This window comes from Colius striatus, chromosome 14 (assembly GCF_028858725.1).
Source record: "Colius striatus isolate bColStr4 chromosome 14, bColStr4.1.hap1, whole genome shotgun sequence".
Classification (NCBI taxonomy): Eukaryota; Metazoa; Chordata; class Aves; order Coliiformes; family Coliidae; genus Colius; species Colius striatus.
Genome location: NC_084772.1, coordinates 4,979,210 through 4,998,654, shown reverse-complemented (window position 1 = coordinate 4,998,654; position 19,445 = coordinate 4,979,210). Strand labels below are relative to the sequence as shown.

The 19,445-nt window shown below is 41.4% G+C and overlaps 1 protein-coding gene across 3 annotated transcripts in view; it reads left to right on the top strand.

Moving 5' to 3' along the window:
- NUP93 (nucleoporin 93) overlaps positions 1-19,445 on the top strand; it is a 76,685-nt gene that overhangs the window by 21,099 nt on the left and 36,141 nt on the right. The window contains exon 1 of one of the 3 annotated variants that reach the window (XM_062007325.1): positions 12,266-12,337. The exons of the other annotated variants lie outside the window; for them this stretch is intronic. The gene's annotated coding sequence lies outside the window, so the exon portion shown is untranslated. Of the gene's footprint in view, positions 1-12,265; positions 12,338-19,445 lie in introns of those variants that run through there. 3 annotated transcript variants of the gene reach the window in all.

Below are 19,445 nucleotides of genomic sequence, written 5' to 3'. Positions count from 1 at the left end.
GCATTTACCATAGGCTTTCACAAGGTCATAGTTCAAGTTTATATGGACATTTTCCTTTTTGCTGTTTCCTCAGACACGGTCCTGATCAGTATTCAACAGCATATAACTGGCCTGTACCTCCACTCCCAGAGATAGCAGACCTTGTATAAAATATGGTTGTTTTTCTCCATCAGTGGTTTTCTGGTTTGTCAGTGCTGAGCAGCCACAGGCTGCCCCTGTGGTACACTGACTGTCAGCAGAGCTCCTTTCCCCACCCAAAACAAGAAATGGAAATGATGCTACAAATGCTTATCCTAGAAGCAATGCTAAAACCACCCATTTGTTGTTAAGACACCTGCAGTGGCTATCACAGTCTGGGATGGACATTTTCAACCTCTCCAAGCCTAAATTGTGCTGAGGCTGCTATAAGTTGCTGCCCTGAGCTGGAATTGTGGCCATGCAAAACCCTTTTAAGCCAGCAGTTGATTGCAGTCATAGGCTAAAACTTCAGTCAATGCAGCTACTGCCTGCTACTCAATATAATCATTTTATGCAGCAGTATTTTGTAGTGGGACAACTCTCCCTCGAGGTGCATTATTGAGGATGTGCTTGATGTAGAGAGAAGTGAAGGAGCAAAACCTGATGATCAAAGGTCTGGCCTAGCCTGCTCCTGGCTGCCTACTCAGCTGTTGAGCTTGGGTCATGCACCTGCAAACTGTTTCATGGTCAATGAGTACTTGTGCATTCCTGTTACTTGAGCGCTAGTCTTGCAGCGTTGGGTCCTGTTGCAGAACTCAACCTCAAGGTGCACAACCTCAAGGTGCAGGTGCCCTGACTTCCAAATAGCAAAAAAACACTTTCGAAATTCCCATGCTTGCTGTATCCTTGTTGCAGGGGTTCTTCATCATGCAAGATGGGAGTGACCTGACACCAATATGATATGCATCAACTCCAATTTTATTGCCACATAATCATCACATATATACTTTTCCAAATGCTACAACTCATGATAATTAGTTAATACTACAGTTCACATGCTATGCATAAAGCTTCAAAGTTTCATTTTTGTAACAACTTAGACACCAACCTCATTGTGCTAAAACACCAACCTTATTCTGCTTAAGTATCACCCCATCTATTTGGCCTTCAGTTAGTTTCTCTCACACTAGACTATGGTTATGCTCACCTTACATTTTGCTTAGCTTTATACTATTGTTAGTTACATGTATTGCAATTGGTTAGTCATGTACATGCGATCACACAATGCTTAATTGAATGCTCTATCCTGTGTTTGACCTTGCCTCTGTTACAGTCTGTAGTTTTGGTTTCCTCCCTGCTCAAGCTTGCTATCACATAGGCATTCTTTTCTTTAATTTTTCTGCTGCCAAAGGTGATTCAAAGATGAACTGCTGACTTTCTCTATCTTTGTCTAACTCCATAACGTTCATTATAGCCCACGCCTCAACACCTTGTTTATGGCTGAAACCCCAGGGATGCAAGACAGTTTTAACAAATAAAGTATCTGTGGAACAATCCTCTGATTACTTCTGTATTTGCAGACTGAGAGAAGAAAATGGTTGGCTTGTTTACACTGGCTTAACCATTCCATGATGAAGTTCCATTTTGATACTCGAGCTTTCTAGGCTGTGGAGCTAAAAATGATTGATTTGATTGGCTTTGTCTTCCTGATTCACATTCAGGTTTCACAGGATTGGATCTTGATGAAAAACAAGCTTACCCTGAACCTTTCTGCAGACAGACACAGCTGCTCCAAGCATCTATAAACCACATTGTTTTTCCTGCTGTTCAGAAATATAGCAGTGGTCCAGCATTATGGCCGTGGCTCAGAATTGGAAGCCAGAGTTAACTAATCTTAAAGTGTTTGTTCTATTGCAGAGCAATACTGCCTGATGCTCACACTTTCTAGAGGATGTCCAAATTTCATCCTCTGCTAGAGCTTGCCTTTGGCTTCATTTGATCAACCAGATAGAATATGTTAGAGAGGACATACAGGACTGATGCTGTGCTGGCAATTAAAATCCATGAATTGGATTAAAACCCAAATGTTGGGATGCTTTGATGCAATTCTTTTTCTTTGGCTGAGATGCTTTTTGGAGATGAAGTTGTAACCAGGCTCCTAATCTGCAGTTACTAGAGGCTTAGCTGTTTGAGGTTTCTTTATTTTGTTGCTCTCACCTGTTGACCTGCGTGATTTATTTTGTGTCTAAACTTCTGTCCTTATTATTCCTCACTTTTCTGCCCTGTCAGTACACAGTTTGGAAAAAAATTCTGTACAGTCCTGAGGAGCAGTTAGGTCTAGACTTAAGACAAATTCTTGGTGGCTGAAGATATTTACTTCATTTCTTGCTTCAAGAGGCTTTTCCCCTTTTTTTTTTTTGTTTAGATCTGAGCTTGACAAAGAAGGATGAGGCTAGAGGCAGATATAAAGAGTGAATTGTATTTTTACTGTAATACTGAAGTATTGATTGTTGACTTATTGGTAAGCTTAATGCACAACCATTTCCTTAGTGTTTGAATGGCCATTAAAATGTTGGCTTGATGCCAGAATGATGAAATCCTGCATTTTATAGCCTAAATACTACAACGAGAAACAAGTGCTGGACATTAAGGGAGACTGAAACAGCTTCCTGCCTCTACCAGATGTGAGGGCAAACACTTGATAGAAGGTGAGGAGCCAGGAGTTTGCCCTCTAGCTACTGTCCTGAGTGTTATTTAGTATTTCTCATTCATACTTCTAGCCAAGACTTGCTGCAGTCCTGTTCCTGTCATTTCAGCTTTCCATTAAATAATTAGATTTTGTAAGGTAGGGTTATTGCCTGTTAGACTCAACCTTTCTGTAAGAAATTGTTACTTTTGCCAAAATATCAATGATTTTCTCTCACTGGGAAGTAGTAGCAGTTGTGCCATCTCTGAAGCAAATACCAGTGTAAGTGGCACAATTACCCAAATGAAGCTTGTGCTGGTACTTATGTTAAAATCAACCTTTTTATGTCTTTTCTTCCATTAGGTAATTTGGGCTTAGTGTCTCTTTTCTCATTCATCTGACCTTGTCCATTCATCTGTTTCAGTAGTTTACCAAATCCAATCCTTCTGTGCAAAGTCAAGTTTTGTCATTGTTCAATTGTCTTTCCAAAACATACAAAGATGCTGGAGAACAACTTTAAGGTTTGTTTTTTGGTTTTTTTTTTTCCCTTATACAGTTAGTGTGGTTGGTCTATGGAATTTTGTGATGACTTTTAAATACTTTGAGCTTGGGTGACAGATGATGAAGTAATTTGGAAATGAGTCTCATTCCTACTAAGAAAGAGAACTGAATAAACGACACTAGATTTTCAGCTCATCTTTGTGTGGAGTACAACAGAATTTCTAATCACTCCTATTCACTTTCCATGGACTCTGGTATGGCATGGTCACTTGTCTTAAACTTTAACTTAATCAAAGTTCAGCTTTCAAAGATGCTAAAGAAAGGATGTTACCATATAGCAATTCAATTTACACCATGGCAACAACTATTTATAGATTTTAAGTAATTGCAATGCCAATGTAAGTTGCCCTGTTCCACTTCTGTAGATACTAGCAATTCAAGAGATGATAAACTCCCTCTCTACAGGAGGGTGAATTAATAGGTGTCCTAGTAGGCCTAGAAGGAGCAGGGTTTGATTGCATTCCTCGAATGCTTAACACCTACAGCTCTCAAATTAGATAGCAAAGAGAATCCATTGAAAGAACATGGGGACTTTCAAGAAAGGCCCTTGCTGATAACAGAGTGCTCTATGGAAAATGGATTTTGAGTAGTGTTAAACTTCAGCTAGAAGATTCTGTTTGGTGCAAATATTAACCAAGTTTTCTTTAACCAGGAAACTGAGTGTTCCTTAGCTTTGCCTCCAAAATGTCCATGTTTCCAGTAAATATACACAGCAGTGTGTTACTTGAAAGACCCTAGTTCAATAATAGTATCTGAATAATGTTGTTCATTACCAAGTAATATTTTTATATCAAACTGTAACACGATCCTTATACTCGTTTATAGATGCTAAGTGGGTATCTTTACATGCAGTAGCTGCCTATACGTATCTGGCAGCAAACAGGTGACCACCCTAAGGCGGAGAGTCACAAATGAAAGAAATAACTTGCTCATTTCAAGCAAATGGAACAGTACAGCCTTCATGCTTCTGCAGTGACTGTGGGGATGGGCACTTGGTGTCTGGGTACCTGATGAAGACCTGGCTGTACCTGCAGGGCAGGGACAGAAAGGAAGTTCTGTGTTACTTTCTGCAGTGAACTTGGAATATGGGCACTTAGGTAGTGGGAGCTAAAAGAAGATTAATAAGGTGGTTACTCATCAAGTTCATGTTTGAACCAGTGACCTCTATTTGAAAGTCACTTTGTCCTTTTAATACTTTTCTGAGTCAGCCTCTGTCCCTTCCTGAGAGTCTCTTTATACACTTGAAAAGGTTGTTCTTTTTTTGTGAAAGACCAATCCTCATCTTGTATGGTTATGCACACTGCAGTGAATGAAAGCAGTGTGTATTCCCCTCGCTCACCCTGAATGAGTCTTTGCTTCTCTCCTGATCTGACAGTTTGTAACTCAGTTTTCAGTGGGCTTCTGTTACCTTGCATTTTGGAGGGGTTGGATGGAGTGAAAGTGGTGGTAAACATCTCCTCCTCTGCACAAGTTCAGATTCCTGAGTTTGACCTTTCTCCAGACATTTGCTTCAACTAGAAGTGTCTGCCTAATTGCAGCTAGCTGACCTTAAGACTGTCAGTCCTACATCATCATGATGGAGATCGAAGCTTTGATCCCTCCCAGTTCTTTTCCTTTTAGCTCTTCTCATTCTCCAACTATCTCAGTACTTGCCACTGTCTTTGCAAAGAATTACTGAGTGATAACTCAGAGATAAAAGTACTTTTCAACATAAGAAAGACAGGGATGTGCAGATGGAGGATCACTGGGAAAGGTGAAAGGCATGCAAGCACAACAGAAATAAAATTACTGATTTCAGTCTTCTAGTTTTGATATTGCAGGTGGAACCTCTGTAGCTTTAAGATGTAGGTGTGTTTTGGAAGGGATTTAAGGGCAGAATAGGTTGTTCATACTTTTGTTCTTGCTTTTCCTTGCGTCAAACTCAAGAGTGACACTTATTTAGTCTGCTGGAAGTTGTCTCCTCAGTATTGTCTAATGTGAGATGACAAGGCAAAGAGAATCAGGCAGAGAAATCAAGTGATAAAATTACTTGATTTAGTCCACAAAGGACAGATTTTTGTTTGTCTTCCGACTTTGTGAATCCTGTATAGAAATGTTACAGGTGAAAGACTTGATGCTAACCCATCTCTTGATTTGTGCAGCTTCTTAATCATCACAATGATGATGATTTTAAACCATTAACTAAGCAGGTATGGTCAGCCTGTGCTGTGTCTGAGGAGGCTGAGCCAGGGCTGGAGGAATCTTCCCAGTTGTTATCTGTTCTACAATGTCCTTGAATGCTGCATTTCCACTCCCTGGGGAGAGGCAGAAGAGAACAAGCAATATGTGGCAGATGTTAGTCATGTCACTTAGTGCAGGACTGGAAGGCACTTGGATATTAGTACCTTAGCACTTGGCTGATGAGTACAGTACAGAAATCTGCATAGGGTAGACTTGACTTCTAATTAAGCCTGCTGAGATGTCAATACTGATTTCAGTTGTATGTTCACTATGAAAAATACAAAAATGATTTGAAAAAGCAGCTGTGCATCCCTGTGCTTGATTTTAACCATTGTGCTTGTGGATGTTCATTTCCCATGCAGGCCAGTAGTTTTAGTGCCTCTTCCTTCAGAGTTGGCAGGTGTAATTAAGGTGAAAGTGCAAATTTAGTCTGTCTGCTAAGAAAAAGCTGAAATGCTATTTTCACCCTCCCTTTTCACTGCTAATCGTGGAACTGCATGGTATTCCATCTTAAGCTCACATTCCTGTGCATCTTAGGATTTAGCAGGTCTTAGGTCCATCACTAATGTTTGTTGCATCTTGGCACCTTTGAACTTTTGTGTGATGAAGATTAAATAATGGGAGCTGTCTGGATTCCTTTGGCAGAGCTCAACAAGCTGTTTTTTCTGTGTATTAGGATGCTGCTGGAATCCCATGGGTTACATCTAACTTGCATTTCTGAAAGAGGCTGGGGACACCCTTTTGGGGAAACACTTGTCATACTAAGAGCTGAATGTGTCTGTACTCATCTGTCCACTATTGGTGAGCAGACTGGGAGCCACAGCTTCTTACACATATGTGCCCAGTTAGAAAGAAAATGGGCTAGAAACAGCCTGGGCTACATGATATGATGTGGGAAAGGATGGTGCTGAAACTGCTGTCAGGTTTCTGTGGCTGCATGGGTTGAATTGCTGTGGAAATTAAGAATGTGGGCTTGATTGTGCATGTGTTGCTGCTTTTCTGGTGATGCAAATCCACGTATAATTCCTGTAATGCAGGAAGGAAGGCAGAGCTTTCATGAACCACTTGCAGTTGGTGATGTTAGTCTGAAGAAACAAATGTAAAAACACAGGATTGTGTCTGCTTTCATGTATGTCAGCAAGGGTGCCTGTGAGGTACTTTGGGGGGCTTTTTTAGATGGAGATTTGGAGACATTTTGTGAGAAGCAGGAGAGCTAATAATTGTCTTCTGGTTAATCATTATAACGGGTCATGATTGCAACTAGCTGATGCTTTGTGGCTTCCACAGGAGTTAATAATTCATTGCCAGACTGTGTCAAAGTGTGCTTTTAAGTCAGGTCCCTATGTGGATTTCAGGCAGGGGTAGGAGTCACAAGAGATGAAAGATGAGCTTAGTATTTGACAGCCATTAACCTGGTGTGGGCTTCTAGGCAGCATTAAGTTAGCTTCCTGCACTTCCTTGTCTTTGTGAAAGTAAGGGATGTGGGAATTCAGCTTCTTGTGAAACTTTTAAGACATCCAGTAGCTAGATGGAAGAATGCTGAAAAGAAGGTGTGAGTATCAGTGACAGTACAGTTCTGGTTTCATAGGCTATGAGGCTGAGGGGATTTTGCCTGCCATGATGCAGAGGCAAGTTTTATAACACAGTTATTTTACTACGAGTGGAGTTGCCTTCCAACATCCAGTGCCTAACCTCTCAGGAAGAGCACACTTACCACAGGGTGGAATTTGGTCATATTGGTGCTCAGTCATCTGAGAGAGAGAGATTGATATTCAGGACTTGTATATAAAAAAAGAGGTTAGCATTCTGAATTAATAATTAACACATTCTATGCATAATTACACACTTAAAACACACTCTAATGCTGTGCAAAAAGGGGCTTTCCAGGGAGAGTTTAATGGCCCAAAAACAGAGCCATCACTTCTTTCCCCCTTTTCTTTTTAAATCACCATTGGCATGTTTAAAACACTCGTCAAAATCTGCTGCAAAGTAGCTGTTTGGCTTTCAGTTGTGTTTTGGGGTCTTTGTTGTTGTTGGGAATTTTTTTAGAGGTGACTATTTAATGCTAAAAATGTAATGTGGTTTGCATATTCATGGCACATTATCATGTCGAAAATAATCTCCTAGTGGATATTTAACAATGGCTTTGGGTAAATGGACACTTGTTGCGCTTTGTTTAAACGATTACATCTCAATTACTGCTTGATGGTGAGAGCATGGGTAGTACCCTCAGTTCTTTGTTAAAAAGGCTCTAATTAAAGCTGGTTCCTGCTCTCGCCTCTTGGATAAATAGAGACTTGAGGTAGTTCAGTGACACTCTGTCAAATTGCCGAATTGAGTGCAAGTTCCCCATTCATCCTGACAAATTACACTGTTAATTGGGCTGTGGGGTGTAGATGGCAGGAACGGCACTGCCAGTGTTGGTGCTAACCCTCTCTGCTTGGCTGGGCTTCCCCTTGCCTCTCCTCTGCTTGGGACTGGTGCTTTTATAATCTTACAGAATTTGTGTGTCTGTTTCCTCTGTCAACCGCCTGGTCACAAAAAACAGGCTTCCTCAATCAGTGTTCTCAGGGTGTTTTTCACTCTGTGTGTTTACATCCTGCCTCTTGTTTGGTACAAAATGTAGCTTCAGAGAGCTGTGTTGAATCTCCTTTGAGCTCTGTAATACGCCAGCAACTTCCAGTCTGAAGGAACTGGTGGCTTTTTCCTTGCAAGAGGACAGCTTTCTGTGATGATGATACTAGATGTTACTGGAGCTGGTCACTTCCCAATTCTAGATTTTGCTTTGACTCTCTTGTTTTCTTAGTTCATGAAAGTTAGCCTTTTGTCAGAAAGCCCAAATTCCTTGCCAGATAGACCAGTTAAGTAATAGTAAACTCAGCCCATCTGACTTTTTGCACTCCACTGTTTGCATGTGACTATAACTGTATTGATGTGAAAGTGTTAGCCTGTATTTTCTCTGCATCCTGCTTGAATCAGAGCCCTAAACCCTCCTCCAGCTCCCCTGTTTCTGCACCCCTCAGAAGGGAAACCTTGAGCGTACAGAGCTGAAAACACTCTGTACTGGGTATGACAGCCCTCCCTCTGAAGAGACCTAGCGTGTCATTAATGCTGGTTAATCACCCTGTCAGCCTTGCAGAGAGGAAAGAAGCTAGTGCTTTAGAGCACTCTCCAGACCCAATATGACAATGCAGTATTTGCTGGATTAAGCAGAGAATAAAAGATTTTTGAGAAGAACCTGCCTATTGCTGGTATAACTCTTGTCTCTCGCTTTTGCTGGCTAAAGCTCACAGGCAATAGTAGGCGTTGCAACTGTAGGCCCTCAGAAATAATACAGGAGCAGATCCAGGGATGCAGCCATATGTTTACTCTTATCCCTACCCAGTGCAAGACTGCAAGAAAGGGGAAAGCAATGACACCAATTGTATACAAATGTTTTACAGGTTTTTCTTCAAATGTTTTACAGGTTTTTCTTGAATTTAGGATGGAGGTGATAGCATCTCTGACTTTTTTGTAGTTCTGGTGAAGAAATCTCCTTCGCTTCAGAGGTGCAGCTGTACCTAAGAGGGAGGGAGGTCATTGTGGACAGAGAGAGCGATTCTAATACAGAGGAAGATATTCATGTTCCAATGGTATCTGCATGATCCTTGCATCATTCTCTTAGGGATATGATGCTTTCTACTTGGAAGGAAAACTTCTATGCTTTTCCTTAGCTGTGGCTCAGCAGCCTGGAATAGTAGTTTTCTCCCTTCTCCTCCCACAGTCACATTTGAGTGCGGAAGTGATTGATTCATGAGCTGACTGAACACTCCACTAAATTGATTGCCAGTGAAACAGATAGCAGTTCCGACATCTTAGCTGGGTTAGCACTCACAGTTGTTTACACTCACAGCCATTTGAGGTGAGTAGTTTCTGTTCATCTCCCTCAAAAGTGTTATATTAAGAAATCCATAGGTAAGGAGAGACTACGCTGTGCAGAGCCACACTGGGAAAGCTTTACCTGCAACATTGTGAACTGGCAACGCAATATGTAAAACAAAACCAGAGAAATAGAAACTGTGCTGATCTCTAATGCCTCACTGGGCAGTTGTGAGTAGCTTCTGTGGTAAAATTACATGGCCAGAAAATAACAGAGAATATCTGTTGATAAACAGCATCTTTTAATGACACATCATTCCACTCCTGAAATCCCTGACAAGGCAAAAAGCCAGCTGTGCCCAGGTACCTCTATCTGTTTTAAAGTTTGGCTAAAAAGCTCTATATATCCTCTGTGCTCCTGGCTTTGCATCACTAGTGGGTTGTGCAAACTAGAGGTAAGTAGGGTAAAAAGCTGTCTAAAAATGAAGCAGTGTTGTATGAGGCAAATGGCAAGTTACCGAGGCAAGTACCGGTTACAGGGACACTGCCAGGCTCAGAAACGCAGGAGGAATGCCAGAGTTAAATTATTCCTCCAAGTGTATTCCCTACCTCTCTCAAAAGGGGCATGCACACTTGGCTGCAGCTGGTCCTGATCAATGCTATTCCCTGAAATTGACTACAGCTTTCCTCTAAGAATATTAGTGGGTTTGAACATGTCTTTTCCACTCATGAGACTCCTGGCATGAGGATTCAGGTATTCAGTACAACGTTCATTTGGTTACAAGCAGGGAGGGTTTGGCATTTGCAGTGTTTTGAAGAAAATCACAATTAGGTTCAAGTTGGCTAGTTCCAAAAGCTAAAAGACACAATATTTCAGAGACCACTCTGCCACATAGAAGCATAGAATTGTTTTGGTTGGAAAAGACTCTTACACTCATCAAGTCCAACCACTAATCTAACACTGTCAAGCCCACTGCTAAACTATGTCTCTAAGTATGTAATCCACTCATCGGTTGTGAAGCTCTGAGTTCTGCAAGACGCCCAGTGGTGCATTTGGAGGAGGGAAACCTGAAGGCGAGTCACAGAGCATCTTCTACAGATGTAAAGCTGCTGCTAATGGGAACTGCTCCCAAACCAGACAGTACAATGTTATTTCAGAGACTTGGCCTTTTCTCTATATAAAATATCTTGTACCATTTTTACTGCTAATTCCTGTCCAACCAATACCCCTGCAGTGTTGTTTTAATTAAAACAAAAGTAGAAATAATGAATTGGTGGTGATTCTGCAGATATATCAATGCTGATGCACAGTAAAAAGTTCTCCTGGTAGCTTTCTGTGCTTCATTAATTAAACATAGACATCTCAAGTCTGCACTTTTTTGTGTATGTGTGTTTGCACACACAGGATGTGCATATGGTAAGCAGAATTACAGAATTGTGAAATACACTACTATTGCAGCAGGGCTGTCATTCTGGGATTTAAGAAGCAGCAACTTGGAATTTAGGAATGTCACTAGCAGTCTGCAGAGGAATGGGAGCTTGTGTTGGCACCGTGGGTTAAATGTGCACTTAGGACCTGTGGAAGTAACTGCCTAACAGTGTTATACTCATGTTTTGTGAAACAATTCTTCATAGTTGTATGTTTTGCATATTAGCAAATCCTTATTTCTTTGGTGCTTCTGTTTTTTTTCTTAAAGATGGGGGTGGTCCGTTTCTCGATTTTTCTCTGGCTTTCTGCACTGTAACGATGGCACCATCACCTGACTGCTGGGATATACTGGCCTGACTTTAATCATTGGGTGACTGGCTTTTAGCATGGTTTCATCTCTGCTGTTTTGCATCCCCTCTTGTAATTGCAGGACTGTATGCAGCATTGTTTTTTGACTGGAGGCAATTAAGGCACACATTAGTATTTTCCATAACCTTCTACTTTTCTGTTTGATGTGTAAAACGCAGGAAGGTGAGGAAATGGTGCTTTGCAAATAAAATCCTCTTTACTTCTAGGCATCATATTTTCACCTTTCAAGAGCAATTAGTTATAAGGTAATATTATACATAAAAACATGTTTGTAAGCATCATGTGGAGGAAGAAGTAGTTAGCCTAAGCCTGTGTTAGTAACAGGGCTGCATCTCTGTAGTGCTGACGGTTTCATTGAGGTATATATACTTACAGTTAAATAACCTATTCAAAGCTACAAAAAAGAGTGATGTTTAATGTAAGTGGTATCTAATGTAAATGATGTCTTTAACTGCTAAATAACCAAGCCTAGCAAAACAATGCAGAATCAAAGCTGTCTTTTAAAGAACATTGACTGCAGTTGATATGCAGTAAAATGATCTGCCAGTACAAGTTGTTTCAAGGGCTCTGCAGGTCTAAAATGGCAGAAGCCTTCTATTGCCGTTTAAAAATCAAACTACCATTTATTTCTGCCTCATGGTATGTGCAAATTCATGCAGCTCAGTTAAGGGAATAGCTTCACAACTGGTGTTACAATCTGTGGCTGGAGTGCTGCATCACAATGCAGCAAATGCATTTTCCACATTAACCAAACATGACAGCTGAAATGATTATTAACCATGCAATATGTCGGAAGTCATCAAAAATTCACATCAGAGTAATTGCACTAGCTTGGGGGAAGAAAAATAGTAGCATCTCTCTGCTCTTGCCTGGCTGCTGTCTCACCCCCTCCTAATTCTGACATGGTACAGTCCGTTAACAATAAAATATCCTTCTGTAACCTATAAACTGTTACTCCCATCAGTTACTGGTTTCAGACTGATGCTTTCCCTAGAATTTGAATAAAGCACCACTGGAGAAAAAAAATATATAGATGCTTTGCAGTCAGTGGTGTTCAGCCGGGGAAAGCAGCTGCTTTCTTATTGTCTTGCTGGACTCTTGACTGTCTCAGCCATTTCAGGACTTTCAGGTTTGATTTATTCTTTTTTTTTTTTTTTTAAAAAGATGAGAACTTGAGCATTAATACAGAAAGATACAGCTGTGTAAGCCTAAATACCAGGCACCTGAAGTGTGGCAGTTACAGCCAGCATTAACAGGTTTGTAACTCCTCAGTACTGAGATCTACAGGTAGGAATGTATGTATTTAAAAAATATATAAAATGAAGGTAAAAAGCTTGCTTTGATAGCAGAGAGTTTTCCTCCAGGTGTCTTCTGTGGCGGTTTTTCTTTGTGCTGTTGCTGCAGGGTGTTTAAATTCGTAGGTGAGTAATTAAACAGAACAGGTGGGTAGTTTTGGAGAAATCCTCCTTTGCTCACAGAAAAGCAACCTGAAGGTCTGTGCCTTTTACCTCCTAATACTCTTAGCTAGAGCAGCTGTTGGGTGGGGCAGTCCAGTGTCTGCTTTGGGTTTCAGTCATCTTGCCTTTTTACAGACCCTCTTGACATTGCTGACTTTGCTTTTCATTTAAGGAGAAATACAATAGCATAACTTTCTGAATGCCTTTATTCCACTTTCCTCTTCCTTAGGCTATGCAATGTCTACGCAAGTATTTTAAACAGAAAATAAAGATGTTACTTGATTATGTGATTGATTGTTTTTTTCCTCTTAGTTTTCATTGTGGTGCAAAGATATTTGGTCCACTCTGTTTCCTCTGTTCATACAGATGCACTTGTGATTTATTTAGAGGACACGCTAAACTTTAATGTCAGTTTGAAGTAAGGATTTCAAATGTGGGATGAAAAGGAAAGTGAGATAGAAAACGTTTCTACTTTCCCAAAGTAGACAAAGACACTTGATTTTGTGCTTTTGTTTGCTAGTTTCTTAAATGAGGTGGTGAAGTGTATTTGCTTAGTCAACTGGAGTTTGCAGCCTAGATCCCACCTCTCTTTCAAGTGCATAGGATATGTTATGTAAGGGGTTAATCCAGTAAAATCGTAGTAAAGGGAATCAGTCAGGGAATTAACATTTATGTAAACGTGGTGGCCCTGACTAGCTGGGTGGGTGACAGCTGATTTAATACTCTCTGATGAGGGACTCGGAGGCAGCATGCAACTGAAAGCTCTGCCTGGTTTTGGTATGGGCACAAAAGTAGAGGGTTGCTTTTTCTCCTTTCAATTCTGTTTCTCTATATGGAGAAAAGCACGTTAATGAAACGTGCCGTACTGGGACCACGCACAGGCTCTTGCAGCAGAGAATGACTTGCCTCGCTTGAGGCTCTCTCCCACAATATTAAGGTGCCTATGTGCTGTCTTCTGCACTCTTGCCTGTTTTCAACTGAGAAATGCTCAGAAGGCGAGACTTGGGAACTGTGGCATAGCATGGCCAAAAAGTTGCTGCTTTTAAACAAGATTACCTGTGCAAAGGAGGGGTCTTGCTGCAAAAGCAGGTCAGCAAGAAATCACGTAAAAAGACAATGAAATGTGTGGTTTGCATGTGTGAAAAGATGGAGGAAGCCATCTCCACTGACCCTGTATGGGAAATAGCTCAATTATCCTTGCAGTTGGTACAGTGTGGGAAATTATTTTCCTTTGTCTGAAGTGGGTGGGAGACAGAGTTCAGCTGAGCTCCATAAATTAATATATGGAAAAATGACTGAGCCACTGTAATCAGTAATTAACTGTAGGTCTGCTATAGCAGGGTTTTCAGTGATATCTGTTGGCAGCATCTAGACACAGCATTTCATTTACATTAAAGTCCGAAAGCTTGTGTGCTTTGCTAGTGCAGGGCACAAATAAAGGCATGCACTGCTGGAGAGTTCCTTAGCAAGGGTGGAGTACAGCCGGAGGAGAAAAATGGAAACCTTTTGTCTCCAGTGTATCCTCAGCACACCAATCTCATGCCCCAAGTCTGGAAAGTTTAAACCTAAGGTTTATTACCCAGTAAGAGAAATAAGCTGAAAAAGGAGAAAGTGCTTACTGTAACATACAGTTTGTTGCAGCAGAGAATTATATTATGTGCATTACTCTCCAAGCTTCCTAACGTCTAACATTGAAAAATGTAAATTGTATGACTAAACAGGCATATTCCAGACTTCTGGGGGTTTTTTATTTTAATGATCTGTAATTAATAATTCAGAAGTAATTTAAATAATTAACTTTGTGAAATGTATCGGTACTGTAGTAAGGAAACACTAGTTCTAAAGCCCACAGCATGTTCAAACTGAAGATTTAAAGATCCGCTGACATGTCTGAACTCCAGATCACTTGCTTTCACTGGCAGTAACATATTTATTCCAAGGGACACACTGCCACGTTGAAAATACTTATTAGGTGAATGAAGTAGCTAATATTTAGGAAGAATGAACTAGCTAATTTGGGCTTATATTTTGAGATGGATGATTTTGCCAAACCATGCCATATTATTTGAGAGCGCCCAACTCCAAATCTGCTCATGTTCTTGCAATTCCAGTGTGTGCGTTTAAAAAAAAGTGTGCTTATATCCTTCTCACTACAGTGCATGTAATCATGGCTCTTTGTAGCATTAGCCAGCCATTATCAGTGAAATGAATTAGATTTAACTTTGGAAAGGTTTTTCTTTCCCAATGTGGGCTTTTCTGGGAGACTTCAGATTGCAATAGAAATGTTCCAGGAAACACCACAGTGGAGGTGCAGCACAAGGAAAGCCACCTATGCTGGGCTTTAGGATTTGCATCCCTGTTTAACTTGATTATAGCATTTACAGCGCTGACAGGATTTTGATGTCTCTGAACCAGGCGTTGTCCCTTCAAGGCAGTGAGCATTTGCTGCATGCATCACTCTGTGTATGAAATTACACATGGAGGCTGGAAGATTTTTGCTTAGTTCTTTTACTGAAGCAGAAAGCTAACTAGTGCTCCCGAGGAGCATTCAGGAAGGTGATACAGGAGTTTTCAGCTGTGGGATGGGGGCATGGTAGCCAAAATCCTTCTGCTTTGAGTCATCCTGAGAAAATGCAGAGTGTCAGTTTCGGTGCTGTCAGGCTTGCTACGTGCATCCAGAAGAGGTAAAGGGAAGCAATTTTTTTCATTACTGTGGTTTTTTTGTTACATATGGTATCAGACTAACTTGAAGATATTTAAAAATGTGAAGGAAGAGCTGTGCAAATACCAATAATGTGCCTGTTTTCTGGAAAAGCCTGAGGACATCCCTGTTTCTTGCAAACAGCAAGGTTGTGTGCTCTCAGGCAGGCAGGCAGAAGGATAAAGCATGTACAGGGGGTGGGGGATACAGAAGGATTGTACTAAAATTTGCAGAAGTAGCTTAGAGGAGACTGGGTGTTCATGACTAGCAGATTTATTTAATAATTAGTTCTTCAATCAGAAACGTGCCGTTTCAGGCAGGAAAATACTTCATAGGCTGAAGGGACAGCAGTTGGGCTTTTGGATGTGATCCTGAGAAGTGAATTTTCTGCCACCAGGTGAAATGGGTTTTTGTATCTGCCTGTATGTTGATGCTAATATACAATTAGTCCAGCCCCAGACAATGCAAGCCTGTCAGTATGCATTTTGCTTTTCATTTCCAAGTACTTCCTTATTAGCTACTGTCTTCTGTGGTATTTGGCGAGAAGCCTGCCCTCCTATAACAGTGCTGGACACTGCTCTTTCCTTGGCTTTATCAATTTTTTTGTGTGGTACTGACAGATTTCCAGGGGCAGGTTTCTCAGCTTACACCATCTCAGGAGACTCCTCACCAGCTCTCAGTACAGTAAATTGAGGTGTGGTCTGCAAAGGCAACTGTGCGCTTCGTCCTTGCCACGCAAGGACGTGACACGGGCAGAAATTCAACACGCAGGTTTGATTTGCCGCTGCATTATTGGAGTGTGTTTTCCTCTGAGGGGGAAGAACGTGCAGCTACTTCTTGAGAATTGGGGAGTAACCACAATGCTAAAATGGCAGCGAAAGAAGTAAGAAAATGGCGTCATCAGTGAAATTAGTTTCAATGGCTCGATGTGAAGGTGTCCTGCCTGATGCAAGGATGTTTGCAGCGAAAGATGTAATGTTCCAGTCTTAGTTATGAGTAGATGATAATGTAATATCGTTTAAATCTGTAGATTTTTCTCAGTATTCCCGTAAAACGTGATACCAGAGAGGTGGCTATAGTAGCTCAATCCAGTGGATGGTCAGAAATTATCTTTGTTTGCATGCTATGATATTGAGTTGTATTGTGGATCTCAAGCCCACTGGAATTACTCACAATTTAATTGATTTAAACAGAATTAATAAAATAAGAGCCAAAGGCCTGAGTTTTGTTCAGATTGTGACTCTCCTGATGCGTTCAAGATTTGTGTAGGGTTGTGTTTTCCAATACAATGGATGCTAACACAAGGACATTTATAGCATAGGGGAGAGACTGTAGCCACTCATCATGACGTTGAGCAACACCCCACACCAAGATCTTCCCTCTGCATTTAGAAACCTTGAGAAAAGCAGGGAGCCATGTATTTAGGAATGTGAAGAATGAACTCTAATATCAGATTGTGTGGTTCGTTCACTGTGCGCTGATGGTGAAACACCTGGTGCCAAAGGAAATGGGCTTTCGTAGGTCCTGCTGCTGGTCCTGCTGGCAAAGAGCTTCTTCCTCTCAAGAAGTGTATTCCATATGAGGTGATGTCTTTTAATTGCCTTTGTGACATTTTAGTGTCCTTATCTTTATTAAGACAAACAGAAATGCTCCCTAAGATGCATTCAGGTGTGATACACCAGTGTCAGCCAACTGAACAAGCTCCTTCTGGTGGCTGAGTAACGTTTCCTACTGCCAGAATTGGCTGGCAAGAGTCTTTCTCTAGTTCAGAAATAGGGGTGTTTTTTTTTTACTGTTTTTCTTCCTTCTGTTCTTTGCCTGAGCTCTGAAGCAGACTAGGGTTATTCAAGACTTTCTCTTTCATTATCACAGATTTCCTTGGCTCTTTGTGGCATGGTAGGACCTGGAATTATTATGGAACAACCCCCAGTTGCATTGTACAAGAAAGAAAAGTAGTATATGCCTGGGGTAGAAGACAGGATCACTAGAGAAGGTATCACAGTTGCTAACACAATTTTTGTGTTGCATTAACACTTGCTGTCATAAATGATCTGTACAGTGGAGGCTGATAATGGTATGTGGAAGAGATATTCCTTCTGAGCAACTTTGTTTAAAATTTCAGATTAAAAAAGGTATTATCTTAATTTTATGCCATTAAAGTGTTTGACTTGGAAAAAAAAAAGCCTACTAAACCTATTTCTAATGGCATTCCCATGTGCTGTGCAGCCCAACATGACATGGCAAAGATTTTTAGAGCCTGAGAGTGAGACTAGTCTGTATCACAGAATCACAGAATGTTAAAGGTTGGAAGGGACCTCGAAAGATGATCCAGTTCAACCCCATTGCCAGAGCAGGACCACCTAGAGTAGGTCACACAGGAACTTGTCCAGGCAGGTTGTGGAGTCACCTTCTCTGGAGAGATACAAAACCCATCTGGGCAGCCCCTTCCAGGGCTCCAGCACCCTCACCGTGAAGAAGTTTTTTCCTTGTGTTTCTTTGGAACCTCTTGTGTTCCAGCTTGTGCCCATAGCCCCTCATCCTATCATTGGCCATCACTGAGAACAGCCTGGCTCTAGCCTCCTGACAGCCAGCTTTTGCATATTTGCAAATTTCTGTCATTATATGTATAAGTCTTAAAATGCACAGGAACACTGCATTGAGTTTCCATGCTATGTTAATAGTTAAGCCACTTGCATGTGGAATTTTAAGTGAAATAGTGTCATGTCATAGTGCATGGAAGTCTCAACTTGCCGAGCATCCTGTGTTGCATTAGAAGAAGATAAAATTGAGCAGAATCCTGTTTTGTGCCAGCAACAGTGATCTCTGTTTATACACAGAACAAGCAGTGCTGCAGAGCAGAAAGGTTTCAGTTTTGAGACTATGTGAACTCCCAACACAATATTCCAGCAGGAAATCCAAGCACTGGTATTTTTCTGGATGCTTCCAGGGTGATAAAGTTGTTCTTCCTGTATATTTCATGGTAAATTTTGCTGATACTTGGCTGCAAAGACCTTGTATGGTCCTTGATGGCCACATGCCGCAAATGCTTTTGGGAGGACTGTGGTTGGGTGTGGGATATGATGCCTCTCGCTGCTGGGGGATGGTTGGACACTAATGGATGGTTTGATATTAGCGTTCTGTGCTTAATGGGTGGTCTACTGGATGAATCTGGAGCTGAGGTGTCTATTTCTTCCCTTGAAGCCTGTATGTCTAAGGAGCACATTTCCAAACTCTGCTTGCCAGATCCAAACAGTCCCAGCAAGAATCAAAGAGCATGCAACATCTGCGATTTCCCAAGGAGTGCTTTTTCAGCACTAGTTTGAGTTTTTCCCATCAGGAATAATGATATCTTTCCTCATAACAAAGGTGCTTTGGTCCCCTGATTATCTTGGTAGCCCTTCACTGGACTCTCTCCAGCAGTTCCCTGTCTCTCTTGAGCTGGAGAGTCCAGAACTGGACACAGTACTCCAGATGAGGCCTCACAAGGGCAGAGTAGAGAGGGAAGAGAACCTCCCTTGACCTGCTGCCCACACTCTTCTTGTTGACCCCAGAATGCCACTGGCCTTCTTGGCCACATGGTGCACATTGACTCCTGCTGCTGCCAGAATGGTCTATGTTGCAGCTCTTCCATTGGGAAAGGACAGAGTATTGCAACTCTGCAAAATTTGATTTGCTGGAGCAGAAAGCTGCTTTAAGATAAGTGAAATCCTCTTCAAAATTATTGCTAGTCATGTAATGGAGCAGAGATTAGGCCAGGGATTGCATATTTCAGTGACTTACTGCCACTGGAATGCTATCTGCTCCTACTTTGTCTTTCAAGCCAGTTGAACATGAGTATTGACTACAAGTGGGGAGCACAGGTGTGGAGACTGTTATGAAGGCAGGTAGGAGAGCAGCACATCTTCCCCAAGCCCAGTGTTTGCCTGCATTAGCATGGTTTTGTGTTATAGCTATTAGTCTCCATGTTCTTCCCTCTTAAACTTCAACACAGCTGTTGCTTTGAAGGTCTCTGTTGCCACAACTGGCTCTTGAGTCTGAACAAACTGTGACCCCCTTCTGTTTTCCCCCTGATTTTTGTGATGTTTAGTCAACAGGGAATTAATTTTTTAGAAAAAATCTTGCAGGATTTTTCCCTTCTAATCATGGTGGTAAAGAACTTGAAAAATGAGTATTGTAGTTTGACAGGTTTAGCTGCCTTAGGCAAGG